At 41.3% G+C, this 27,958-nt stretch overlaps 1 long non-coding RNA gene across 6 annotated transcripts in view; it reads left to right on the top strand.

Moving 5' to 3' along the window:
• The window catches only part of LOC128929284 (uncharacterized), a 272,915-nt gene that overhangs the window by 128,973 nt on the left and 115,984 nt on the right, over nucleotides 1-27,958 (top strand). For 3 of the 6 annotated variants that reach the window (XR_013524382.1, XR_013524380.1, XR_013524383.1), the window contains exons 2-3: nucleotides 22,290-22,440; nucleotides 23,723-24,411. The exons of 1 other annotated variant lie outside the window; for it this stretch is intronic. This is a non-coding gene — a long non-coding RNA (uncharacterized LOC128929284). The remainder of the gene's footprint in view (nucleotides 1-22,289; nucleotides 22,441-23,722; nucleotides 24,412-27,958) is intronic. 2 more of the 6 variants (XR_013524381.1, XR_013524384.1) reach the window with 2 other exon arrangements.

The following is a 27,958-nucleotide window of genomic DNA, read 5'->3' as shown; positions in this document are numbered from 1 at the left end:
TGTTTCATTATACTGACAAATCTCTTGTGAAAAAGGTAGATTCTCATCCTTCTCTTTATGGAAGCTTGTGATCATTTCTTAAGAACCATATATTTGGGATTCTTTTGGGAACATACACCAGATAATTTAAAAGCTTTTCCTTCTCATAGAGTATTATTTTTAGACAGTTTGGTTTTCCTTGAATTCTCGTACGATTTACAAAGGCCTTTGTACCCCTCCCCCACCTCACCTCCCTCCTTGCCTTTTCTCTCTATTTACTTATTCTTCACTGCAAAGCCATTTATTCAGTCCCAGCATTTGCCAAGAAAACATTCAGTTCATTTTTGTCCAGGTGCAGGTCATAAAAAGAACACCCTTTGGCAAAAAAGGTGACACATGAATTTCCTGAATCTGTCATTTTCATCAGAGTTTAATTCATCGTAGATTGCAAGACACCCCCTAGTGCCCTTTTTAAAGCCTTCAGCAAGGGATGGTCTTCAAATGATGGTGTTTGAGTCTAAAAGAAGCATAAATATAACTACTGAGTCATGTTTTTCTTCATTGTTAGCAAATGAATGCATGATTTAGGTAGTGAACAGGTATAACTTTTCTCCATAGTGTCTTTCTCATAATGTTTATAGGATGAAGTGAGAGTAAATGTTACAAGGTGATAGGGTATTAGGTAAGAAAAAGATATTACTAGGGAAGGTTATAAGATAAAGATCAGGAATATAAGGTTCTTTGTCCCTAATCTCTATGTCCTGTAGCAAGACACCCTTGGCTCAGGGCATTCAGGATACATCTTGGCTGCAGGAGAGGCTTCAGCAGAGTCACCACCTTCTTGTTGCTAACGCTTCTAATGAGCTTTGATAGTAGCCTTGTTACTACAGGAATAAGATGTTTGGGTGCTAGTGTCACGAAATCTGAGGTTAGCTACCATTTGTTTAGGGGAGAGTTGGGATATAAATCTGGAGATACTGGGAGCCTGTGGAAAGCTTATTACTGAGAGGAGATGGACAATTGGATTCAGGCCAAGCACCTACCACTGGTGTGCTGGAGGGGATCTTGTTCTCAGCTAGCTCAATGTCAAGCATTTTCCAGAAATATCTCCAGGTATATTTTCAGACAAAGTTATCTAGTATGTAACAGATTATAACTCATAAAAGCCTCTAAAATTTCATCAATAAGAGTCATGTCCTTAAGTTCTCTTTCGACTTTAGGAATCTATGGTTTGTGATTTTCATGCAATGTGTGTCTGTTATAGGTTAATATGCAGTTATTGATTTCTTATTTTTTTTTTTGAGACAGAGTCTTGCTCTGTTGCCGGGTGCCAGGCTGGAGTGCAGTGGCGCCATCTTGGCTCACTGCAACCTCTGCCTCCCGGGTTCAAGCAATTCTCCTGCCTCAGCCTCTTGAGTAGCTGGGACCATAGGCAAATGCCACCACACCCACCTAAGTTTTGTATTTTTAGTAGAGATGGGGTTTCACCATGTTGGCCAAGATGGTGTCGATCTCTTGACCTCATGATCTGCCCGCCTGGCCTCCCAATGTGCTGGGATTACAGGCGTGAGCCACCATGCCCAGCTGATTTCTTATTTTTAACATTTTATTTCAAAATAATTTTAGATTTATAGAAAAATTGCAAAGATAATATGAGGAGTTCTGTGTACCTGTAGACATAGATTGGAAACTAGAGTAAAGATCATCACTGTTATAAAGTTACAAAGAACTTGGTGGAGTTGTGTCCATGTCCTAGGACTTCATAAAAGGCAAAATTTAAGTGCAATAATTCAGTATATCACCCGGAAGAAAGATCTAAGTGGCAAAGCATTCGAGGTTCTGCATGATGTCTTCTGGCTGTTAATAGTAAAAAGGGAGAAGAGAAAAATTACATAAAGATAGAATTTATAATTAAAATGGAAGCAGAATGGGAAGATCTGGAAAACTCTTAGCCTGATCATGTCAAGAATTAAAAAACCTGCAACTCTAGCCTGGGAAAGCTGCAGGCATGTGACTTCAACCTGAGAGCAGTGCCTTAGGGGTGAGGCTGCCTGAATGAAGCCTTGAGAGTCCAGCCCTGCCCCAATGTGTCCAGAAATTGGGACATAGAGTCAAAGGATATTATCCTCCAGCTTGAAGACTTAAGGTTGTTTTCTTTGTTGGGTTTTGAACTTACTTAGGACCAGTTACCCCTATCTTCTTGCCTATTTATCTATCACTTTTGGAATGAGAATGCCTATCCTATTCCAGTCCCACCACTGGATTTTGAAAGCACATAACTTGTTAATTTCATGGGCTCACATCTGGAGAGGAATTTGTCTCAGGATGAATCTCACCTGGGTGTCATTCATATCTGATTTAGATGAGACGGTGGACTTTGGAGTTTTGAGTTGGTGCTGAAATGAGTTAAGACTTTACACCTATTGGGATGGAATAAATGTATCTTGCATGTAAGAAAGATATAAATTTGGGGGTTTGAATGTGTGCCCCAAAGTTTGTGTGCTGGAAGCTTAATCCCCAATGCAACCATGTTGAGAGGTGAGACCTATATGAGGTGATTAGGTCGTGAGGGCTCTACCCTCATGAATGGATTAATGCTGCTATTGTGGGAGTGGGTTCCTGATAAAAGTATGACTTTGACCCCCTTCCTCTCTCTCTTTCCTGCAGCTGCTCTCTTACCCTTCTGCTTTGGGATAGGATGGGATGATGCAGCAAGAAGGCCCTTACCAGATGTGGGCTCCTCAACCTTGGATTTCCCATCCCCCAGAACTATAAGAAACCAAACCGTCCTCTATAAGTTACTCAGCCTCAGGGATTTTGTTATACCAGCACAAAGTAGACTAAGACACCTGCCAACATCTTGATTTTAGCCCAGTAATATTTCCTGATCTCCAGAACTGTAAGATACGTTTTTATTGTTTAAGCAATTTGTGTTAATTTGTTACAACACTAACAGGAAACTAAAATAATGCCCTTCACTCACCTTTCCCTAGTGTTAAAATCTTACATAAACATGATACAATTACTAAAATCAAGAAATTAACATTGGTGCAATATTGTTACTGAAAACTTTTTGCAGATTCCTCAGTTTTCCCACTAAACGTTCCTTCTTTATTCTGTGATCCAGTCAGGATACTGCATTGTATTCAATTGTTAGGTCTCTTTAGTCTATGCTATTTCTAAGAGTTTCTCAGTCTTTTGCTTTTATGACCTTGGTTCTTTTGAAGAATACATGTCAGGTGTTTTTTAGAGTATATATCAGTTTAGGTTTGTCTGATGTTTTCTCGTGGTTAGAGTGAAGTGTGGATCTGGAGGAAGAAAACCACAGAGGTGATGTGCCCATCTCATCACATCATATCAGAGGATATTACACAATGTCAACATGTTCTATTTTGGATAGGATAGTGTCTGTAAGTTTCTCCACTGTAAATTTCTTATATTTACGTTTCTAAACTCTATTCTTCAGAATTGCTGCAATTTTTATTTCACAGTCTTCATTACTGAAGGGATGTAAGAATTTTGAGTCGACAAAATTAATTTTGAATGCCAAATATGCCACTTTTTAGTTTTAAAAAGTGGGAAAAATTATTTGATTTCTATTTGTCTCATGTCCTTATCTGTAAAATTGGGAGAGTTATAATTCTATGACTGTTCTGATGATTAAATGAGATAGCCAATCTATTTACATGACAAATATTTATCTATAATTTGCTAAGAATCATATTAAGTGAAAAAGATACAGGTGGTAGGTATCAGAGATGAATAAATGATGATACAGACTTTCCCATGCAGAATTCACAGTATGACAGGAATGATAAATTATTGAACCAGGAGCCACAGTGGAGCATGCATGTTAAAGTTGGGGAAGTACAGAGTGCTGTAAGACTGCATAATATGAGGACCTATTGTAGATATCAGGAAAGTCACTTACACAATGTCTAGTAATATATAGAAGACCATTTAGGATGGATTGATGTCAATTCTCTTCCCTTTCTCATGCCTGGATCTCCCCCTATTATTCCAAACTAACAGGGTAAGGTAATAGGATGTTTTCCTTTTTTTTTTTTTTTTGTAAGATTCAACAGAGACTTTAAAGTGCTAATGTACGTGCTGACTTGCTGAGCAGGGATCCCATGTGTGTAGCTGTTTCTTAAGTGTACATGACACTGGGACCATTTCTTGCTTGGTTCCAATGTCATGTACTAGCCTGATGTGCAGAAGAGCTTTAGGGAAATGCTGCTTTATCACATTGCTCTCTTCACCACACACTGGTTGCCTGGTCTGAAATCCACCTCAAAACCATTTGAGTTTTGAGATGCGCAAATGTTCACAAGAATTTCACAAAGTATTTTGCCCATGTGCATTTCAGATCACTCAGTCTTCACTTCTAAAAGTGAGATTAACCTTTCCAAGAATTGCTGAGATACATACATGTGGTCATTGAAGGAAGATTTTAAAATTTTATATTTAAAAAGAAATTAAAAATTTAAAAAGAACCCCTCCCTATCCATCTCCAAGATCTAACAATTATCAAGATTTGCCCACACTTACTTAATGTATCCCCTGATGTTTTTACCTGTGGCTGAAATATTTTGAAGTGAATTCCAGATATCATATCACTTCACCCCATTTCCTTTTGTATGTGTCTCTAAAAATTACCCAGTTTTTCTTACATAATGACAAACCATGTTAAGTCTATTAAAAAAATAGCAATTTTAATTTGTTGGTGTCATCCACTGAGAATGAAGTGCTCAGCAAGGCCTACAGTCTGCTTTAGAATTAGGTACAATGTTGGCCTCTGGTGGGACATAGGATGTAGTTTTCTCACTCATTTTTCTGTCCATGTAAAACCACTCTTCAAATTCTCAGTGGGCTGGGCACATTAGCTCATGCCTGTATTGCCAGCACTTTGGGAGGCTAAGGTAGGCAGACCACTTGAGATCAGAAGTTCGAGACCAGACTGGCCAACATGGTGAAACTCAGTCTCTACTAAAAATACAAAAAATTAGCTGGGTGTAGTGGCACATGCCGGTAATAACTCCTACTTGGGAGGCTGACATAGGAGGGTGGCTTGAACCCAGGAGGTGGAGATTGCAGTGAGGAGAGATGATGCCACTGAACTCCAGCCTGGGCAACAGAGTGAGACTCCATCTCAAAAACAAAAACAAAAAATTCTCATAGCACCTTAGTATCTCTTATATCCTTATATCTATTGCAGATTTGGAAAAGAGGAGTTATTCAGCAATCGTGGGCCAAACGGAAGCAGGAGAGGAGGCTCTGAGGGAGATATAGGGGCTATTCTTATTCCCACAGGATTCAGGGACAGATAGAAAATGTGACTGATCTAAACAGGTACAACGCAAATCAGTAATACATGATTGAGCTGATTGCATTGTGACTGAACATAAACCAGCTAAGTATTAAGTTGGTGCACAAGTAATTAAGGTTTTTGCCATTACTTTCAATTGCAAAAATCCCAATTACTTGTGCACCAACCTAAGACATTGCTTTCTGAGACACTGTGTATGTTTGAAATATGAGGCCAGTGAAATAAACTGGCAAAATATTTGATGGCTTGTGTAGTGTCACAGTTTTTGACCTCTGTGTAAATTTGGGGAAAGCTTGACTCAAGTTTTCTCTTTTCACACAAACTACTGGATGAAATGCTAGTTTTTAAACTGGTTGCCCTGTGGAGTCTACTCAGTGACAAAGTGGAGAAGACCTGTAGATTGATGTGGCACCCACACCTCGCCCTGTGCAGTTTGTCTCTTTACATTCTGTTCTTTCATTTATGAGTTCATGACACCCCATGATTCTATGGCTCAAAGGAGGTTGAAAAACCACTGGTCTGGTGAAAAGAGAGCTCTCCAAGGCAATTCTTCAATTGTTTCCCTTCACAGAAGAGCTGAGAGCTGAGGGCCTGTGTCCCTTTCCTTTTCTATGGGGTCTGGGCTTTTCCAGTACTGGGTAGAGCTGTGACAGTCAGACCAGTCTCCTACTGCATGGCCTCACTCAGGAGAAGCATGTGGCTGGATTCTCAACTTGAAATATGTGCATTGATGAAGGCCAGCTCCTCATCGCTCAGCAGGAGGGGAGGGTGTGATTGAATGCTGCCCAGCTGTGGGCTTCTGATTGGAGCAGGAACCCCTGATCAATCATCCCATTTATCTGAAAGCTGAATAAGCCTATAAAACAATGCCCAAAGCACTTACTGTCTGGGGCAAGCAGGAAAATTATGGCTTTCATATTTATACACTGATAGTTTCTTCTGCTATTTACCTTAACAAAGCAACTCAACACAATTAGTGCAAACTACCAAAGGCTCCTGGTTATATTTAGCTAATGGATTTCGTTTAAAGAGCAAGTAGCTAATGATCTGAAGCACAGACTGCTATCACAACAGCCCTAATAAGGTGGAAATCACAAGGAGAAAAAGCACTGAACATTTGCCTGGTGGGGGAGTGATTGAACCTGGAAATGCACCAACAGGTTCTGCTCAGTGTCCTTAACTGTTTTACATGCAGATGCCCTGGAATCAGAACACCTGGGGACTTTGCCCCTTTTATGTTTTAATCCATCCCCCGCTTTTTTTTTAAACTGTCAGCTCCCAGCTAAGGGCGTTCCTGCATCCAGGGTCCAGGCCAAAAGTGGAGCCCTGATAGAACTCAGAAGAAGGGTGACTGAGATCAACTTCAAGGAAGGGGCAGGCTCACTATATCATGCTCACACCGACACTGAAAAACAGAAAAATGAATACGAGTGGGGTTTTGAAGAAGTGGGAGCTGAAGGAATGGGCCAGCACACAGGCCCTGCTAAGCCACAAGTAGAACGTGGACAAGGCAAAGGTAGGGACAGTCCAACAATAGAAAGGCATGAGGTTGGCCAGGAGCCTGGGACCAGAAGGCTTTGGGCATAGGAGAAAAAGAGAGGCTTGGGGGCAGGTTGACCACAGCATGACTTAAATGAATTCATTTGGTCGATCCTCAAGTGTGATGATCCTCTGCTTAGTGGTTCTCTTTTTATGTGTCAAAGGTGGAACCATAATGCCCACTCCATATGATTGGTGCCACAAAAATGTAATATTGTTAAAAATGTGGGCCAGGTGTGGTGGCTCACACCTGTAAACCCAGCACTTTGGGAGGCTGAAGCAGGTCAATCATTTGAGGTTGGGAGTTCGAGATCAGCATGACCAACATGGAGAAACCCCATCTCTATTAAAAATACAGAATTAGCTGGGAGTGGTGGTGCATACCTGTAATCTCAGCTACTCGAGAGGTGGAGGCAGAAGAATTGCTTGAACCCGGGAGGTGGAGGTTGCAGACCTGAGATCACGCCATTGCACCCTAGCCTGAACAACAAGAGTAAAACTTTGTCTAAAAAAAAAAAGTGCCCATGTGCTTGGCAGACAGACAGTCTCAGCACAGGCCGACTGCTTGGGTCTTTGTCATTGCTGTCACGGTGCTGTTCTGGTGTCTTTACCAGACATAAGCTAACAATGGAGCATCTCAGCACACTGTCTTCTTGCTCTTCAAAGGAAAAGAGATTTGGCTTCATACTCTCTTCTTGCTCTTAAAGGAGAAGAGATTTGGCTCCTCATTCAGCTCCTGGTGTTCTCTTGAGTCACTAGTTGGATATTTTGATTTTTGAGACAGACATGCTGCAAATATTTTGGTAATTATTTGGTCCCACACCTGGACAGGATATGAATCCACATTTTCAAATTCAGCATCCTTGTAATGAGAACATATTCAGGATGTGGCAAACAGTCTTACCTACATATTTAAGCAGGTATATTTGTGAATTGACGCTTAGGAGGAATTATGTGCCAGCCTCTGTGATGTGCATACGTTTTTTAAATTTAATTCTTACAGCACCTAAAAGAAATTATGATTTCATCCTTCCTTTTATGGGACAGGAGACTGCGGTGACTTGCCTGCAGCCACCGACATTGATGTTGGTTATTCATGGTGGTCTAAATCTTTTGTACTCCCCTCCCTGTTAGACAATCACCTCTTTTGTAGATCCTGCGTTTCCAACACAAGAGTCTTCAAACCACCACCGTCAATCCCTTACCATCCCAGACTTCCTTGATGCCAGGGTGCAAGTGTATGACTTAGATTCTACCAGTTAGATGCTAGCCATCTGGGAGGCCAGGCAGGCTCTGTGACACCCACTTTGTGGTGGGAGTGTGGTCAAATGCAACATGGTTGTGGGTTCCTGCAGCAGCAACGTATGTACCGGAACCACTGTGGTTTTACGTGATAATCCTGACAGTTTCACCTAGTGCCTGTTGTCGCTGCCTTTCCAAAGAGTAGATAATTATTTTTTAATTCCAGAAAAAGCTTCCCACTGTATACAACTCAGAAATTTGACTGAAAATCTAATTTGGGAGTCTTTCTTTGTCTACATTTTGTAAGAGCTGAGAAAAATGGTTGCCTGCTATTCATGTCTCCTGCTGCTTTTCTGTTCAGAGTCTGGGATTGGCAGAGTCCAGCATGCACCTCTCCACCCAGTAACTGTCAGACCATCATGCTACAAATCCAGGCAGCTCCCACTGTCCCTTTCTTGGCAGGTAGGTTCCTGTGTTGAAGAAAAGCCCAGAGAGACCTTAGGGTTCCAGGGCTAAGCAGCAGAGCAGATTGTACCCCGCTGTGATTTCTTCTCTTGCTCTTCATTTATGTTTACTATTGTTTATGTTGTAATTCTGTGTTATTTTTCCCTAATTTTTTTTTAGAGTTTTTTTTTTTAATTGCATTTTAGGTTTTGGGGTACATGTGCAGAACATGCAAGACAGTTGCATAGGTACACACATGACAGTGTGTTCTGCTGCCTTCCTCCCCTTCACCCACATTTGGCATTTCTCCCCAGGCTATCCCTCCCCAGCTCCCCCCCACCTGCTGTTCCTCCCCTAGTCCCCCCAATAGACCCCAGTGTGTAGTGCTCCCCTCCCTATGACCATGTGTTCTCATTTTTCATCACCCGCCTATGAGTGAGAATATGTGGTATTTCATTTTCTGCTCTTGTGTCAGTTTGCTGAGAATGATGTTCTCCAGATTCATCCATGTCCCTACAAAGGACACAAACTCATCATTTTTGATTGCTGCATAATATTCCATGGTGTATATGTGCCACATTTTCCCAGTCCAGTCTATCATCGATGGGCATTTGGGTTGGTTCCAGGTCTTTGCTATTGTAAACAGTGCTGCAATGAACATTTGTGTACATGTATCCTTATAGTAGAACGATTTGTAATCCTTTGGATATATACCCAGTAATGGGATTGCCGGGTCAAATGGAATTTCTATTTCTAAGGCCTTGAGGAATTGCCACACTGTCTTTCACAATGGTTGAACTAATTTACACTCCCACCAGCAGTGTAAAAGTGTTCCTATTTCTCCACATCCTCTCCAGCATCTGTTGTCTCCAGATTTTTTAATGATCGCCATTCTAACTGGCGTGAGATGGTATCTCAATGTGGTTTTGATTTGCATCTCTCTAATGACCAGTGATGATGAGCATTTTTTCATGTTTGTTGGCCTCATGTATGTCTTCTTTTGTAAAGTGTCTGTTCATATCCTTTGCCCATTTTTGAATGGGCTTGTTTGTTTTTTTCCTGTAAATCCATTTGAGTTCTTTGTAAATTCTGGATATCAGCCCTTTGTCAGATGGGTAAACGGCAAAAATGTTTTCCCATTCTGTTGGTTGCCGATTCACTCTAGTGACTGTTTCTTTTGCCTTGCAGAAGCTGTGGAGTTTGATTAGGTCCCGTTTGTCTATTTTGGCTTTTGTTGCCAATGCTTTTGGTGTTTTGGTCATGAATTCCCTGCCTACTCCTATGTCCTGAATGGTTTTGCCTAGATTTTCTTCTAGGGTTTTTATGGTGCCATGTCTTATGTTTAAGTCTTTAATCCATCTGGAGTTAATTTTAGTGTAAGGTGTCAGGAAGGGGTCCAGTTTCTGCTTTCTGCACATGGCTAGCCAGTTTTCCCAACACCATTGATTAAACAGGGAATCCTTTTCCCATTGCTTGTTTTTGTCAGGTTTATCCAAGATTGTATGGTTGTAGATATGTTCTGTTGGCTCTGATGCCTCTGTTCTGTTCCATTGGTCTATATCTCTGTTTTGGTATCAGTACCACGCTGTTTTGATTACTGTAGGCTTGTAGTATAGTTTGAAGTCTGGTAGTGTGATGCCTCCCGCTGTGTTCTTTTTGCTTAGAATTGACTTGGCTATGTGGGCTCTCTTTTGGTTCCATATGAAGTTCATGGTGGTTTTTCCCAGTTCTGTGAAGAAGGTCATTGGTAGCTTGATGGGGATAGCGTTGATTCTGTAGATTACTTTGGGAAGTATAGCCATTTTCACAGTATTGATTCTTCCTAACCATGAACATGAAATGTTTCTCCATCTGTTTGTGTCCTCTCTTATTTTGTTGAGCAGTGGTTTGTAGTTTTCCTTGAAGACGTCCCTTACCTTCCTTATAAGTTGTATTCCTAGGTATTTTATTCTTTTTGTAGCAATTGTGAATGGCAGTTTGCCCCTGATTTGGCTCTCTTTAAGTCTGTTATTGGTGTATAGGAATACTTGTGATTTTTGCACATTGATTTTATATCCTGAGACTTTGCTGAAGTTGCTTATCAGTTTCAGGAGTTTTTGGGCTAAGATGATGGGGTCTTCTAGGTATACTATTATGTCGTCTGCAAATACAGACAATTTGGCTTCCACCTTTTTTATTTGAATACCCTTTATTTCTTTTTCTTGCCTGATTGCTCTGGCTAGAACTTCCAGCACTATATTGAATAGGAGTGGTGAAAGAGGGCATCCTTTTCTAGTGCCGGATTGCAAAGGGAATGCTTCCAGCTTTTGCCCATTCAGTATGATATTGGCTGTTGGTTTGTCATAAATAGCTTTTATTACTTAGAGATATGTTCCATCAATACCGAGTTTATTGAGGGTTTTTAGCATAAACGGCTATTGAATTTTGTCAAATGCCTTCTCTGCGTCAATTGAGATAATCATGTGGTTTTTGTTTTTGGTTCTGTTTATGTGGTGAATTACGTTGATAGACTTGCGTATGTTGAACCAGCCTTGCATCTCCGGAATGAATCCTACTTGATCATGATGGATAAGTTTTTTGATGCGCTGTTGCAATCGGTTTGTCATTATTTTATTGAAGATTTTTGCATCTATGTTCATCATGGATATTGGCCTGAAGTTTTCTTTTCTTGTTGAGTCTCTGCCGGGTTTTGGTATCAGGATGATGTTGGTCTCATAAAATGATTTGGGAAGGATTCCCTCTTTTTGGATTATGTGGAATTGTTTCAGAGGGAATGGTACCAGCTCCTCTTTGTGTGTCTGGTAGAATTAGGCTATGAACCCATCTGGACCTGGGCTTTTTCTGTGTGGTAGGCTCTTAATTGTTGCCTCAACTTCAGACCTTGTTATTGGTCTATTCATAGTTTCAGCTTCCTCCTGGTTTAGGCTTGGGAGGACACAGGTGTCCAGGAATTTATCCATTTCTTCCAGGTTTACTAGTTTATGTGCATAGAGTTGTTTGTAATATTCTCTGATGATGGTTTGAATTTCTGTGGAATCTGTGGTGATTTCCCCTTTATCGTTTTTTATTGCATCTATTTGGTTATTCTCTCTTTTCTTTTTTATCAGTCTGTCTAGTGGTCTGTCTATTTTGTTGATCTTTTCCAAAAACCAGCTCTTGGATTTATTGATTTTTTGAAGGATTTTTCGTGTCTCTATCTCCTTCAGTTCTGCTCCGATCTTCGTTATTTCTTGTCTTCTGCTAGGTTTTCAGTTTTTTTGATCTTGCTTCTCTAGCTCTTTCAATTATGATGATAGGGTGTTCATTTTGGATCTCTCCACTCTTCTCATGTGGGCACTTATTGCTATATATTTTCCTCTGGGGACTACTTTAAATGTGTCCCAGAGATGCTGGTATGTTGTGTCTTCATTCTCGTTGGTTTCAAAGAACTTCTTTATTTCTGCCTTCATTTCATTGTTTATCCAGTCAACATTCAAGAGCCAGTTGTTCAGTTTCCATGAAGCTGTGCGGTTCTGAGTTAGTTTCTGAATTCTGAGTTCTAGCTTGATTGCACTATGGTCTGAGAGACTGTTTGTTATGATTTCAGTTGTTTTGCATTTGCTGAGGAGTGCTTTACTTCCAATTATGTAGTCAATTTTAGAGTTGGTGTGATGTGGTGCTGAGAAGAATGTATATTCTGTGAATTTGGGGTGGAGAGTTCTGTAAATGTCTATCAGGTTTGCTTGTTCCCGGTCTGAGTTCAAGCCCTGGATATCCTTGTTAATTTTCTGTCTGGTTGATCTGTCTAATATTGACAGTGGAGTGTTATAGTCTCCCACGATTATTGTGTGGGAGTCTAAGTCTCTTTGTAAGTCGTTAAGAACTTGCCTTATATATCTGGGTACTCCTGGATTGGGTCCATATATATTTAGGATCGTTAGCTCTTCTTGTTGTATCGATTCTTTTACCATTATGTAATGACCTTCTTTGTCTCTTTTGATCTTTGTTGCTTTAAATTCTATTTTATCAGAGATGAGAATTGCAACTCCTGCTTTTTTTTTGCTGTCCATTAGCTTGGTAAATATTCCTCCATCCCTTTATTTTGAGCCTTTGTGTATCCTTGCATGTGAGATGGGTTTCCTGGATACAGCACACTGATGGGTTTTGGTTTTTTATCCAATTTGCCAGTCTGTGTCTTTTGATTGGCGCATTTAGCCCATTTACATTTAGGGTTAATATTGTTATGTGTGAATTTGATACTGCCATTTTGATGCTAGCTGGCTGTTTTCCCTGTTAGTTGATGCAGATTCTTCATTTTGTTGATGCTCTTTAGCATTTGGTATGTTTTTGGAGCAGCTGGTACTGGTTGTTCCATTCTATGTGTAGCGCCCTTTTTGGAGCTCTTGTAAAACAGGTCTGGTGGTGACAAAAATCTCTGAGTACTTGCTTGTTTGCAAAGGATTTTATTTTTCCTTCACTTATGAAGCTCAGTTTGGCTGGATATGAAATTCTGGGTTGAACGTTCTTTTCTTTAAGGATGTTGAATATTGGCCCCCACTCTCTTCTGGCATGTAGCGTTTCTGCCGAGAAATCTGCTGTGAGTCTGATGGGCTTCCCTTTGTGGGTGACCTGACATTTCTCTCTGGCTGCCCTTAGTATTTTCTCCTTTATTTCAACCCTGGTGAATCTGACGATTATGTGCTTTGGGGTTGCTGTTCTTGTGGAATATCTTTGAGGTGTTCTCTGTATTTCCTGGACTTGGCTATTGGCCTGCCTTGCTAGGTTGGGGAAATTTTCCTGGATAATATCCTGAAGAGTATTTTCCAGCTTGGATTCATTCTCTTCATCACATTCTGGTATACCTATCAAACGTAGGTTAGGTCTCTTCACATAGTCCCACATTTCTTGGAGACTTTGTTCATTCCTTTTTGCGCTTTTTTCTCTAATCTTGGTTTCTCGTTTTATTTCATTGAGTTGATCTTCGACTTCTGATATTCTTTCTTCTGCTTGGTCAATTCGGCTGTTGAAACTTGTGCATGCTTCGCGAAGTTCTCGTATTGTGTTTTTCAGCTCCTTTAATTCATTCATATTCCTCTCTAAGTTATCCATTCTTGTTATCATTTTCTTGAATCTTTTTTCAAGGTTCTTAGTTTCTTTGCATTGATTAAAACATGTTCTTTTAGCTCACGGAAGTTTCTCATTACCCACCTTCTGAAGTCTGATTCCGTCATTTCATCACGCTCATTCTCCGTCCAGTTTTGTTCCGTTGCTGTTGAGGAGTTTTGGTCCTTTGTAGGAGGCGAAGTGTTTTGGTTTTGGGTGTTTTCCTCCTTTTTGCACTGGTTTCTTCCCATCTTTGCAGGTTTATCCACCTGTCTTCTGAGTAGTTGCTGACTTTTCAATTGGGTCTCTGAGTGGGCACCCAGATTGTTGATGATGAAGTATTTCTGTTACTTAGTTTTCCTTCTAACAGTCTAGCCCCTCTGTTGTAGGACTGCCGAGGTCCACTCAAGGCCCTGCTTTTCTGGGGTACACCTGTAGCAGCTGCGGAACGGTGAGGGATGCTACCAGCTTCTTCTTCTGCTATCTTTGTCCCCGAATGATGCCTGCCAAATGTCAGTCTGATTAGTCCTTTTTGAGGTGAATCTTTGGATATACAGGGGTCAGGGAGCTGCTTGAGGAGGCGGTCTATACTTTATAGGAGCTCAATTGCTGAGATATGAGCTCCGTTGATCATTCAGGGCAGTTAGGCCAGTACGTTTAAGTCTGCTGCAGTAAAACTCACAAAACCCCTTTTTTTCCTCAGATGCTCTGTCTCAGGGAGTTAAGGCTTTCTTTTTGAGTATCTGTTGCACCTTCCTGCCCAGCTAGGAGGCAGTCTAATCACTATTTGCCTGTCGAGGCTTTGCCCTGCTTCTGCGGGCTCCGCCTTGTTGGCGGAGTCTCTCTGTTATGGCGGGTTGCCTCAGCAACGGCAGGCTGCATCAGCAATGGGAGTGTACCTCAGTAGGGGCGGTATGCCTTGGTAATGGCGGAAGCCCCTTCCCCACCAAGCTGCACCATCCTGAGCTGCACCATCCTGGGTTCAGCTGTGCCTGCAGTGAAACTCTCAACACTGAGCGTTTCAAATCGCCGTTTTGTTTGTCCCTGTGGGGGTGGGACCCGCCGAGCCTGATCACCTGGCTCCCTGCCTCAGAGCCGTCTTTTTTTGTTGTTATTTTAAGTAGAATGGTTGACTCTCCCAGGTGTTTCAGTCTGCTGCTGATACGGCACTGGGATCTGTGTGATTTCCCATGCAGTGACCCACCGCGCTGGCTCAAACGTCTCTTCCCAGTAATCTCCTGGTCTGGCTAGCTGTCCAAGTCCTGTTTAATCAGATGGATATGCTAATCTGCCCTCCCACATCTCAGATTGCCGGTTTAACAGGGCACCCAGACCAGTGCCTTCTGGGAGCAGTGCAGTTGTGCTGTGGCGCCGGCCAAAGTGGCCGCTCGAGCCTTAACAGCTGCGCTGGCGTCCCGTGTCTCTCCTACACCTGGGAATTTCCCCATTCTGTGGGCAACAAAGATCTGTCTGGAAATGTGGATTGAACTCACCCTCTGTGTCTTCACTGAGAGCTGCAATCCTGATTTGTTCCTACCGCGCCGTCTTGGCTTCCCTAATATTTTTTAAGTGGAATGCTTAGAACCATCATATTTGATGTTTTCTTTAAATTTTGAAGAATCTAATGCTCTAGTTTCACAAATAAGATTTGCTGTATCAGGATCCCACACATTTTGCTATTTTAAAAATTATTTTAGTTATAACTTTACAGTTACTGTATTTTTTTCTGCACTATACTACGCAGTATAGCATGAAAGTTAAAAGTGTGGCTTTATCAGAAGACTGGCTGGGTTAGAGTCCCGTTTCTATACTAACCAGCATGTGACCTTGCTTGGAAGTGTAAAGTAAGGACTAGGTAGCTGATCCATGGGAAGTGTTTTGTTTAAACCAGTCTATGTGTGTTCATACTGAAGTTCCTTTGGGCACACTGAAGGATCTCTGAGAATTTGGGGTGGCAGAGGTACTGCCTATGAATGCAGGAGTCTCTACAGAGGTATTGCACTTCGTGCTAGGCTCCTCCATCCCCTGCTGCTGTCTTTAGAATTTTCTTTGTGTTGTGCATTTGTTCAGATGTCTTCTTTATGGAGCACAACCTCCCCCTACCTAGACAGCTCCATCTTTCCACACATGGCATAAATTTTACATCCCATAAGCCATCTCACATTTATTTAATGGTCTTTCTTTCTTCTAGTCTGTCTTCTGTTGTGTGGTACTTTTTAAAGAATTCATAGGAAAGGTTGAAACATAATATGCTTGTTTTTAAGAATTAAAACGATTATTTCACAGTAATGAGCCTTCTTATATAATCAGCCAGGTGTGATTAAAACACAATAATTTTATACTCCCCTTTATTGAATATTAGAAGCTCTTGCTTTTTAGCTTATTTCTGTAATTCCTGATTCTTTCCCATTCTTTGCTCATTTAACTTGGCTTAAATTGTTGAATTTTTTTCTTGTATGATATTTTTGTTTTAAAATCATAAACCCCTTGGCAAAAACCCTTGTCTTCTGTTTATGTTCGTCTTGATTTTGGTCTGTACTGGATTCTTTACCTGCTTATCAAAATAGTCTCCAAGACAACATTGCTTTAATTTAGCCCATAGCCTTCTGGATAATTGGTTGACATATTTTTGAAGTTAATGCAAACACTTTCTTCTCTGCAAGCTTTACTTACCAATGCTACTTTGATTCCACAATGTAGCCATTGGGTCAAAGCTTTCCCCCTTTAGGTTTTCTGAAAATTAAATTAGATCGGTTATGAACTTTTGCAGCCCCCTGTGATGGTATATTTTATGGTCTATGTGTCAGTTTGAATGGGCCAATGGAGTACCTACATATCTGGTTAAACATTATTTCTAGATGTCTGTGAGGATGTTTCTGGAAGAGATCAGCATTTGAATTAGTGGACAGAGAAAAGCAAATGGCCTCCACTGATGTGATGGGCATGATCCAATCCATTGAGGGCCTGATTAGGGCAAAAATGTAAAAAAAGGTTTGATGCTTGAGCTGGAACAACTATCTTCTCCTCTCACTGCTCCTCATTCTGAGGCCTTAAGCTTCAGACTGAAATTTCTGTTATCAGACTATCAACTTTCCCTCTGTCTTCAAACTACCTAATGGGCTTTTCTGGGTCTCCACCTAGCAGAGAGAAGATTATGGGACTCAGCCTCTAGAATCATGTGAGCCAATTTGTGATAATAAACCTCTTTTTATACACACACACATACACACACACACACACACGGAATTATCCTTGGTATCTATGCACGATTGGTTCCAGAATTCCCCTCTGATGCCAAAATCTGTGGTGCTCAAGTCCCTTATATAAAATGGTGTATTATTTTCACATAACCTACCCACATCCTTCTGCATGCTTTAAATCATCTCCAACTACCTGTAATACCTAATCCACTATCAATGCTATATAAATAGTTGTTATACTCTATTGTTTTTTGTATGTATTATTTTATTGTTGTTATTTTTATTGTTATTTCTTCTGAATATTTTTAGTTCACAGTTGGTTGAATCTTTGGGTATCTGCGGGCCTATTATAAAGACAAATATCCTATTGTTTCTGTTTCTCCAGAGAACCCTGACTAATACATGCCCACCTTTGGTTTTTTTTTTTTTTGAGACAGAGTTTTGCTCTTGTTACCCAGGCTGGAGTGCAATGGTGCGATCTTGGCTCACCGCAACCTCCACCTCCTGGGTTCAGGCAATTCTCCTGCCTCAGCCTCCTGAGTAGCTGGGATTACAGGCATGCGCCACCGTGCCCAGCTAATTTTTTGTATTTTTAGTAGAGACGGGGTTTCACCATGTTGACCAGGATGGTCTCAATCTCTTGACCTCGTGATCCACCCACCTCGGCCTCCCAAAGTGCTGGGTTTATAGGCGTGAGCCACCGCGCCCGGCCACCCACCTTTGTCAATTAAAAAAATCAAGGTGCATTCCTACTATGGGAAACCTATCAGGAACATTTATTTATGCAGCCTGAGACCCATGGCACCACCAGGTAGGAGTGTTACTTTTTCATAGGAATAAGTACAATGAGTGGGCTATTGCCCACCTTCCCGTTCTTTAAAGTTGCTACAACTGTAAAATGTGCGAAAAGCTTGTATGACCTGCCATGAGTCCCTCTGCTTAGGAATCATGGTGCTTGAGCTTTATTTTTCTATCAAAGAATAAGGAGAAATTTTCACTTCATGCCCCCAGTTAGTTTCATGATTGGAGGGCATCTGTGGTCCATTTAATTTAATTTAACTTTTTGCCCCAAGAAATTGTTAGAAAGTTTCGCAACATATGCTTTGCCGTCCCTTCCCTGAGTGTAATCCCTGGGTCCCTGGGTTGTGTCAATGAACGCTCTACTGCCAAGCCTTGGCAACTCTTCTCTCATCTGCTCCTTTCACCAAGGAGATTACCCGTTTGGCTCAGGATCTTGTAAATAATGATCCACCTTCAGGTAGAGGGCAGAAATGCTGCATGTAATATCTGGGCACCAACGCGCACCAATTTTGAATGGAAACAAAAGGAGAATGGCACCCCTGGATTGTCTTCCCAGGTAGGGAGTCCATTGGGTCCTGGTGTACTTGGCGGCACTCTCGGAGTTAGCCGTTCTCTTACTCTAGTGGGTGTCAGCATCACTGGGAAAGCTCAGTAAATATACAAAGCACTGGACCTATCTATGTTAGTGTACCCAGACCTCTGTGTTTAGTATTAAGTTCCCCAGGTGGTTGTGATGCATCTGAAGTCTGAGAAGCTCTGCTAAATCATAAGGATGTCCCATTCTCTTTTATCAACTCTCTGATGAATTTCACCTCTCCAGAACACCGCCATGATCTACCTTGTAAGCTCTCCTGAGAACCCTCAAAGACTCTACTCCTCTTGATTTTTCTTGCCACAAACATCCTTAGAAGTTTGATACTCTGATTCATCGGCATCAAAGAGTCAACTTGTTTTTATGTCTTTCCAGATGTGAATGGCTGAGTCCTGTTCTTGTGTCTTCTCTGTCTAGGTCTGCTCTCAGCTTTCTCTTCCCATATCTGTGTGCTGCTGGCAGGGTCTCCCCAATGACACTTGGCATACTGTGGTGACTTGGCTGCTCTTATTGAAAAATTATTCTTTTTTTTTGCAATTTTTGTTTCCTTTAAGCTCTGTGCCATTGATGTTATTATTCTTAACCTTCTACCCCCACTCCCCACCCATGCAGTCTAGTCTCAAACCAACAGCTAGAACAATCCTTTGAAAATCTGTCTCCTCAAACTCTCCAATGACAACACATGATACGCCCAAACTAACTCCAATTTTGAAATAATATGGTACCTGATGTATTTCTGTCCTTACCTGCCAACATGTCCCCGCTTGGTGTAGTGGATGCGGTGATGTGTGGCCCAAATCCCACTTCAAGACTGAAATAATTATTTCCTGTGGCTATTAGGCCCCTATGAAAATTGCCCACAGATGGAGAAAGTTGCTTCTTCCACGTATGTGCCCCCAGGAATATCCCAGATATATCCAGTAAATGGTGAATGAAAGGGCATGGAGCCCGGCCTATTTGCTGAAAATCAGAACAACGCTGGAGAACCATCCTACTTTGAGAGCTCCCTGAGGAGCTGAATCCTCTGTTGAAATAATATCATGGCCCAATTTCTTTTGTTCAGTCCTGTTTCTTCCTTTTCTCTTTATATGTATTGACCCTGAGAGTACCCCCTAATTAAACTGCTGGCATGATAATGTCACTCTCAGATTCTGCCTCTTAGGGATCCTGGGCAACATAATTGATCACTTCCCTCAGTCCTTGGCCCCCTTGCTTGGCTCAAATGATGCCAGGCATGAGAGCACCTCAGGGCCTTTGCATGAGCTCTGTCTTTTGCAGTCTTGCTCTCCCTTTGCATAGGATGGTGGCCGGCTTTCTCACTTCAAGCCTCTGGTCAAATGCTACCTCATTAAGCAGGCCTTTGAGGCCTCCCTGTGTAAAAGGAAAACCCTTTGCTCATTACCTTATTTCATTTCCCATGAACCTATGTGAGCATCTGACACAAAGATTTTCTGTTTTACCATGTCTTTCCCGACCAGTATGTATGTCCCATGGAAATATTTGGCCTATTACCCTATCCCCAGTGTCTGGCGCAGCGTAAAAACAAATGAATATCTGTTGGAAGAATGAATAATGAGAGAATTCTATTTGCTTTCCTGCTTTACATCTGCAAGTACTTTCTCTTTCCATACTTTTCTCCATTTGGCTGTAGTTGATGGCTGGGATTTCCAATTGGAGACAGCATACCCTGTAGTATGTTCTTGACTTGCTGGTTTAGTTGCCTGGGAGAAGTGGGGGAGATAGGACTTTTGGAAGAATGTCTGGACAAAGCCCATGTTCCCAGGAGAGAGGGGGAAATAATCTTCTGGATTGTTCCTTTTAAATTTTTTTTAAAGAAAACTTTTCCTCTGCTATATTTGAGCTGTCATATATCAAAGCATTGGACACTGATCTCTGTGACTACAGCCCTTTTGCCTTTAACCTCATCACTGTCAATTATGTGTAAATTACAAAGAGAGGCTGAACTGTCACTCACAGTGATTAGCAGCCCTTTGCTTGGTCATAGGATTACACACCCTCACTTTGGAGGACCAGTTACTTACTGGTGAATCTCCCCAATTCACTGAGTCACTGAATTCCGACTTACATATTTCTCGAATGTTTAAAAATCCTCCTTTATTAAAACAATGAATACAAAGCCCTTGTAAGAAAATATTTCAATTTACAGAATGAAACGGAACAAATCCCAAACTTGCACTTGCCCTGTGATTCCAAGTTTTTGTTTATTTGTTTGTTTTCCCACATGGGAATATGAGACCTGAACTTTCCTTTCCCACTGTAGTTGGGCAACAGTGTGAGGGAAGCCATCCAGTCCTCCCTGTGATTTCGGGAAGATCTTGATTGTGAAGGGCTGTTTGTAGACCCCATCAGAGGTGTCCAGGTAAATGAGCAGCAGCTGATTCAATTAACTGATAAGAATCCATTAGCAGATCCAGGCCATCTTGTCTGAACACAGAGCAGTGTATAAAAATAACCACCAGGGTGGCTGTCACTTCTTACTGGAGAAATCTGAGGCTCCTGTGTGCGCCAAAGCCCAGAAGGTGGCGCCATACACATACAAGGGACAATCGACGTTTAAATGCCACTGAGCCCTATGCAGGTAGCAATCTGTGAGAAAAAATCCTCTAATTGGACGGCTTTAAGAGCAGAGCCCACTTTTTCTGTGTCCGGCAAGCCTTCCGCTTTGGAAAGGTCAGGGCATTCACAGTCTGCATATTTTTCTCTATTGCCCAGTGCGATGGGGAGAACTCGAGTATGGGAGTCGGCCTTCTTCATTTGAAAAGCTTACTTTGCCATTTACAAGCTGTGTGGCCCTGAGTGTAATACTTAACCTTGGTTTTGCTCAATATAATTCAGGATTAATAAGAACTCTGTCATCAGGCTCTGAAGACTAAATGAAATAATGTACGCTGAGTACATTACATATCGTCGGGTCTGCACATGTCCCCTTTGCATTAGAATAGGGCATCATTCTGTGCTGACACAGCCCCTCAGACTGACCTGTGAGTGGAGAATGGGCTGGAATGCAGCCCCTAAAAGCCTATGGGCCAGGCACTCAGGTAGAAGTCCTGCCTATAGCCTCTCCCTACCTTACCTGAGGACTGGTGAACCTGGAGTTTGTTGTGACTTAGATGACTAGGCATGGCAAGCATTACTTCCCAAGAGGACAGGTCCTGGTGCAATGTTACTCTTTTGGAAGAAGATGAAAGTTAACCATGAAATTTAAGACTTATAGCCTAAAGTGTACAGTAAGTATGCTACAGAGCCAGACTGGAAGAAAGAAATGCGTAAATCAAAAAATCAAACTGATCTTCAATCACAAATTGAACAAAGAATTCTTAGAAATTGGAAGTGGAAGCTTAGACCCCAAAGTGGGAAATTTTACCTGCTTGGACAATTGAATTTGTTACCCTTTGGGATAGTGAAATTCCTGGATAACTTAAAGGAGTGTCTAAAATGTGGGTCCCTGTGAATGGTGACTGTGAGCAGCAGAGCTCTAGCAATGGGGACACGTTGCTATGGAAACCCTGAAGGTGGAAGCTCCTCGGGGCCTCCGAAAGGCTGTCAATTAGATCCATACTCTTGAGGAGTTTAATGAAAACAGACACTTGTCATTTTTTTAGCAGCCATCTAACATTACATACATTTAGAATATTTCCATGGAAAGAAAAGCCTGTGGTTAAGTTTAGCTGTTTATTTTAAGAGAACTCCCTTGTGTGGCTTTGACAGGGCAGATTTTTTTTCTCTCTTTCTCCACATTAAAGGAGAAAAGTGAGGCCCTCCAGTGTTTAGCAGAAACACAATTAGGAGAGTCACCGATGGTGGTTCATTCAGGCTGTTCAAGAGGCGCTTCAGTCCTCCAGCTCTTATTTTCATCACAGTGTGGGTGGATGGTCCTACTGCCCCTTCATGTTTTTGCCTCTCAAACTAGATCCCTGAGAGTTCTTAGGAATTGTGCACCTACACTGACTGGCTGGTAGGTACTTTTAATGGGGCAGCTTAGAAAAGAAACCTTCATTAGACATCAGTGTCTTCAATGTCACATGCTGAAGAATAAGGAATCATAATTTTTTTTCCTTAGACCGACTTGCCATCTGAGGCCTGTTGCTGGCATCTGACTCTCCCCAAGAACACAAATCAATAGTTAACACAGAAACCACACTCTAAAGAGAAGCTGGTTTCAAGATTGGCTGTTGCTATTTGCTTTCAATTGAATGTATGTATATAGATAGGTACGTGTTTATGTATTTGTTTATTTGTACCTAAACGTAACATTTTTCAGTTGTCTTTTGCAGAAGAAACATATATATCTTGTATCATAGATATGACTGACTGAGAGATGGGAACACTTTTACTTTTTCTTTTATTTTTTTGAGACAGAGTTTTGTTCTGTCACCCGGGCTGGAGTATAGTGGCATGATCTCGGCTCACTGCAACTTCTGCCTCCTGGATTCAAGCAATTCTCTTGCCTCAGCCTCCTGAGTAGCTGAGATTACAGGCATATGCCACTATACCCAGCCAATTTTTGTATTTTTTGTAGAGACGAGGTTTCACCATATTGGTCAGGCTGGTCTCAAACTCCTGACCTTGTGATCCACCTGTCTTGACCTCCCAAAGTGCTGGGATTACAGGCCTGAGCCACTGTGCCCAGTCAGGAACACCGGTTCAAACTAGATTGGGAACTGAGGCTCCAGTGTTCATGAAAAATGTCAGACACATACAAAGAGCTGAAAGCCCATTCCAATCAAGTCTGCCTTTACCTAACCCATTAGGCAGTCAAATGACAGTTGAAAATCCAGTTCCCCATGTTGCAAATCAAAGACTGGTGTCTCCTTCACTTCTGGGCTCAGGGCATCCTACTCTTTTTACTTTTCTTTTAAATGTCAAATCATAAGTAGGTCAGCAGAAACCATAGTGTTGTTACTTCTCCAGTTCAGTTTGGCTCATAAGCATGTAGCAAACTTTACTACATTTGATTTTCTGCAATATTTGAAAATTGCATTTTATGGTTTGGATCTGATTGCATCTGCTAATTATCATATCTTTACTTGTGGCAAAGGACAATACCGATATGGAAAGGCACGGATATTGCTCTGCCTTACTGACTGAATTGCGGAGCAATAATTACACAGATTCCCAAAGTATGTATATTTCATGGCCCTGGATAAAGATTATTCTAAGAAACCCCTTCTTGGTATAGTTACAGCAATTGTGGTAATTAGCACAGTAAAAACAGGAAACATCAAGCCCTAGTCAGATATCTGTCCCCACACAGCTCTCTCCTCTAATATCACACACTGCAAATGGTGGTTGGCAGAATAATTATACACATCGTATGTATTAAAGTGGGAAGCATTGCAAAATGGTCAGAATGTAAGACTTAATATAGACCCAGCCACTAATTAACTGTCTAATCTTGGGAAAGTCATTTGTACTGCCTGGCTTTCAGTTTTACCACCTATATTATGAGAAAGCTGAACTAATTGATCACAAGTTTTCTTTTTGATTTTCCAGGTGGCAAGTTTCCCATTTTGCCTTCAGGACCACAGCAAATGCCTCCTTTATAGATGGACAAGAAAGACCCTTGCCAGTCCCTTGTCAGCAAGAATTGTGCTGTAGCCTCCCCACCTAACCATGAGGATACATGAGGACTAGAACATTTGCTCTGCTTCTACACAACATTGGCAAGAGTTTGAACACCTCTCTCTCAAACCAACAGCAAGAGTTGTTCAGGAAGGGCTCTCACTAGCATACTCCCCTAAATATTCTTGTGTGAAAAGAAGAGACATGTTGCCATGAGTGGGTCTTTCAGTTGGTATTTGTAGGACTGCAAAGTCGTAAAGCTGGCAACGTGGTAATAGCTTAGACTCTCTTAAATTTTGTGATTTACTACTTGATATGGTAGCACAAAATTAGAACTTCAAAAAGAATACAGGCTTGGTCACCTTACCTATAAGCTCTATTAATGACAATAATTTTATAGAGAAAATTGCTCCTCTTTAGGTAATGCTTCATCTGACTTGATGCTCTCTGCAGCAGAAGGTGAAATTACAATAATTACAAACTTGATCTTGGCTGTGACCCCTGAATTGACCCTTTGAAGGAACCTGGATTGTGTCTGAATCTGTTATCTCTGCAGGAAGACCAGCTGTCTTCAGAATTGCTTTTGGGGCCCCATCTTGTCATCGTGAAACTGCAATTAGGTAATCTTGCCAATATTTTCCAGATTTGGTGCAGATAAGCTTGAACACATTTGACTCCCTGGTTTCCAATATTATTTAGAGAATAGGATGACTTAGAGCATTTATTTTTTTCAACTCAATTCTTATCATAATCCATCAACATCACAGTGTTTTTATTCTCTATTTCATTTTTATATGATCCTATTAGTTGAGAGAAACACAAGTGACATTTTTCTTTACTATGGCCTTGTCTCCTTTTTGCCTTTGCTAGAATCCTTTAGTAAAAGGATCATATACCTTTTACTAAATTAGAATTCAGCCATATCCTCTGACCAACCAGTTTTCCTAACACCGATATTCTTCATTGACTTTTGTTAGAGATGAAAGAAAGGCAATTTTTTTCTGTTCCATGCAAATGACATTTACAACCTGTCCCTAAATCACAGACCAGAAATGCTTCTCTTAGGTAACTGAGGCTGATACTTTTGAAAAATGCTGCACTCCAAGTACCTTTGTGCTGTCTCCATGAAAATGAAAGTGAGGTTTTGGATTGAGAGTGAGTCAAGCTTCCAAGCTGTTAAGGAACATGGCTTTGCTGTGGCTCCATCGTGGCTATGAGGTGACTCAGCAGGAATGTCATTCAGGATGTGTGAAGGGCAGCAATCTCAGAGATGCGGCTGCCTCCCTTTACGTTTCCAGATGAAACTGACACTCCTTGCTGTCAAGGAGACAGTGGTGCTGAATGACCTTATACCAAAGTGGGCTGCTGGCATGCTTTGGGGGCATTTCTGCTTCTTCTCAATTGCTTGCCTCTATATAGGGAAGTTCACTGATCACAGGCCAATATAGAAGTGCAAAATTTACTTTATCCATGCAAGGTCATATATATGAAATGCAGATTTCTTCTGTACAATTTATTTTTCCCCTTGTCATAGCAGTAGAGAGAAAAATGATAATCAAAGTACCATTCAGTCTAATTTGACAAAACACTCATTAAGACTCTGCTGTACTGGGATTGGAGAGATAATTAAGAGATAAGACAGTCCCTGTGAGTTGTCATAACTTGAATGGATTTGATTTGAGACATGCTGGGACTTAGTGGCATGTGGAGAAAGGGAGAGAGTCATAATGGGGGAAAGGAAGCGAGTCAAGGCTAAAATTATGGACATGAACTTGCTGTGGGATATTCCTCCCTAAATAGGTGCCCACCAATGCATTATATTGCATGGAAGGTGTTCCAATACCTTGTACTTAGTATTCAAGTGAATGTAACTCTAAGCCACGCTGATCCCTGATGTTCTATGTATGGGAATACCTTGAAATACATGATTTGTTTATGTAGACATGGCCCCTGCTACTAGTTAGGGTTAGTGAGCCACGAATCTGTTTCCTGAAACAAGGACCAATGTAGATTATATGTTAATGTCACTTTGAGCATCCAGTTCAAACAAGTAGGGATTGGGGCATGGTTTTGTTGCAGTGATCACTCTATCCTCTTTCATATATATACTTCACTTGGTTTCAGGGACAACAAATGCCTTGAGTTCCTTTTTTTTTTTTCTGCCTCAATAGTTATTCTTCCTATTCTCCCTTACTGGTTCCTCATTCCCTCTTAACTTTTTAATGCTGGAGTACCCCGAGCTCAGTACTTGATTCTCTCCTCCTTGTTGCCACTCACCTCTTTATTCAGTCTCTTGGCAGTGAAGGGCATCTATATCTTGACAGCTGTCAAACGTCCATTTCTAACTGAGGCTTCTGTCCTGAACTGCAGACTCACTTAGCCTGCAGCCTACTCAGAATCCCACAGGGGTGTCTCAAACTCAACAGGCTCACGTAGGACTCCTTTCCACCTATTCCTTCCGCAACCTTCCGTGTCGCAGTTGATACCAAATCTGATCTTCCAGTTGCTCAGGGAAAGAAGCCATGAAGCCATGTTGATTCCACTCTTTCTCTTACACAGACATCCAATCTGTCAGGAAATGCTGTTGGCTCCACCTTTGTAATATGTTCAGAGTTCAACACTTTTCACCACCTCTTCTGATATCACCTTCGGGTGAATTGTCCACATCTCTGGCCTGGATTATGCCAGTAACTTCCTAGTTGCCTCTTGCTCTGCCCCTCCTACATAAATTTCAATCCTATAGCCAGAATTATTCATATAATACTGAAACTATCCCTATAAACTTTCTAAAATTAATCAGCAAAGAAGAGAGTGGGAGAGATGAAACTAAACTCAGCCCACAGCACACTCAGAGGTAATCACTAGGTCAGCCTGTGCTCTGACCTGCTTCCTCATGGCTGCTTGGTGCCTCCTGGCCTGGAATCACATAGAACCTAGATTATAGTTCCTCTTCAGTGTTCTACGGGTAAAATTTGAATGTTATAAAACATTAACTTTGAGCTATTCCTTCAGGTCCTGCATGCTGATGAAACTACTGACTCACCTGGTCTCCAGGACCTCACGAGGAGCTGACTCACTAAAGAATGCAGTTTTCATGTCCTGATAATTTCATCCCACTTTCCCTGATGAATTCATGAATGACCCCAATTACTCAGCCTATCTCACTTTCCATGATCCTCTTAAAACCCCAGCCCTGGACTTCTTGGGGAGATGAATTTGAGGGTCTCCTCCCATCTCCTTGCTCAGTACCTGCAGTTATTAAACCCTCTCTCTGCTGTATATCCTGCTGTCTCCGTGTAATTTTTCTGTTACTGCATAGCAGGTGTACAAACCTGTTGATCCTGTAATAACACCTAAGCCAGTCATGCCACCCATTAAAAACCTTGCAATGACACGATTTCATTCTCATTTAAAACCAGTGTCCTTATGAGGGACTAGATGATCCAGTCTTAGTGACCTCTCAAAGCGGAATCTTTCAGGCTGAGTGGTTCCACTCCATCTGCCTGGCTCCTGCAGCCCTCACACAGCATCCTACTCATTTATGCACTGGTCATATCCTCTGCTTTTCTCCCATTATCTGCATGCTTCCCTGCCTTACCTCCTTCTTGTCTTTACTCAGAGGTCACCTTCTTAATATGCCCTGCTTAGATTACCCTATTGTAAACTGCAACCTGCATCCCCTCTCCCCGCCACCCTTCTTTGGCAGATATTCCTGATTGCTGGTACCTTGCTTGACTTTTTTTCTTCTTCTTTCTTTTCTTTTCCTTTCTTTCTTTTTTCCCTATTGGTTTTGTTCTTCATTGAATGGAATGAAATGTTTACATTTCTTTGAAACTTGGAACTACTGAATTTCATTTTTCCAAATGTTTCTACATTTTTTTCTTAGTGGTGCAAGTTGTCTTATGTAGCTTACAAGTCAATCTCTACAGAGTACTTCAGTCTGTTGCCATTCTGATAAAATGAAAACTATTCATCAACTTTATGTGTATTTTTTTTTTGCTATGACACTTAACACATGAACAGAAATCTATTATTTCTCCACTAAAACAACAGTACAATAATTTTCTTCCAACTGTCTGTATTGTATTTTTAAAAGGTAACATTAAAAACAAAGAACCATTATTTTCATTAAAATCATTTAATCTTCTTGTACATCTTAAGTTTCCT

This window comes from Callithrix jacchus, chromosome 12, assembly GCF_049354715.1.
Source record: "Callithrix jacchus isolate 240 chromosome 12, calJac240_pri, whole genome shotgun sequence".
Taxonomy (NCBI): Eukaryota; Metazoa; Chordata; class Mammalia; order Primates; family Cebidae; genus Callithrix; species Callithrix jacchus.
This window is presented reverse-complemented; position numbering and strand designations above follow the sequence as displayed.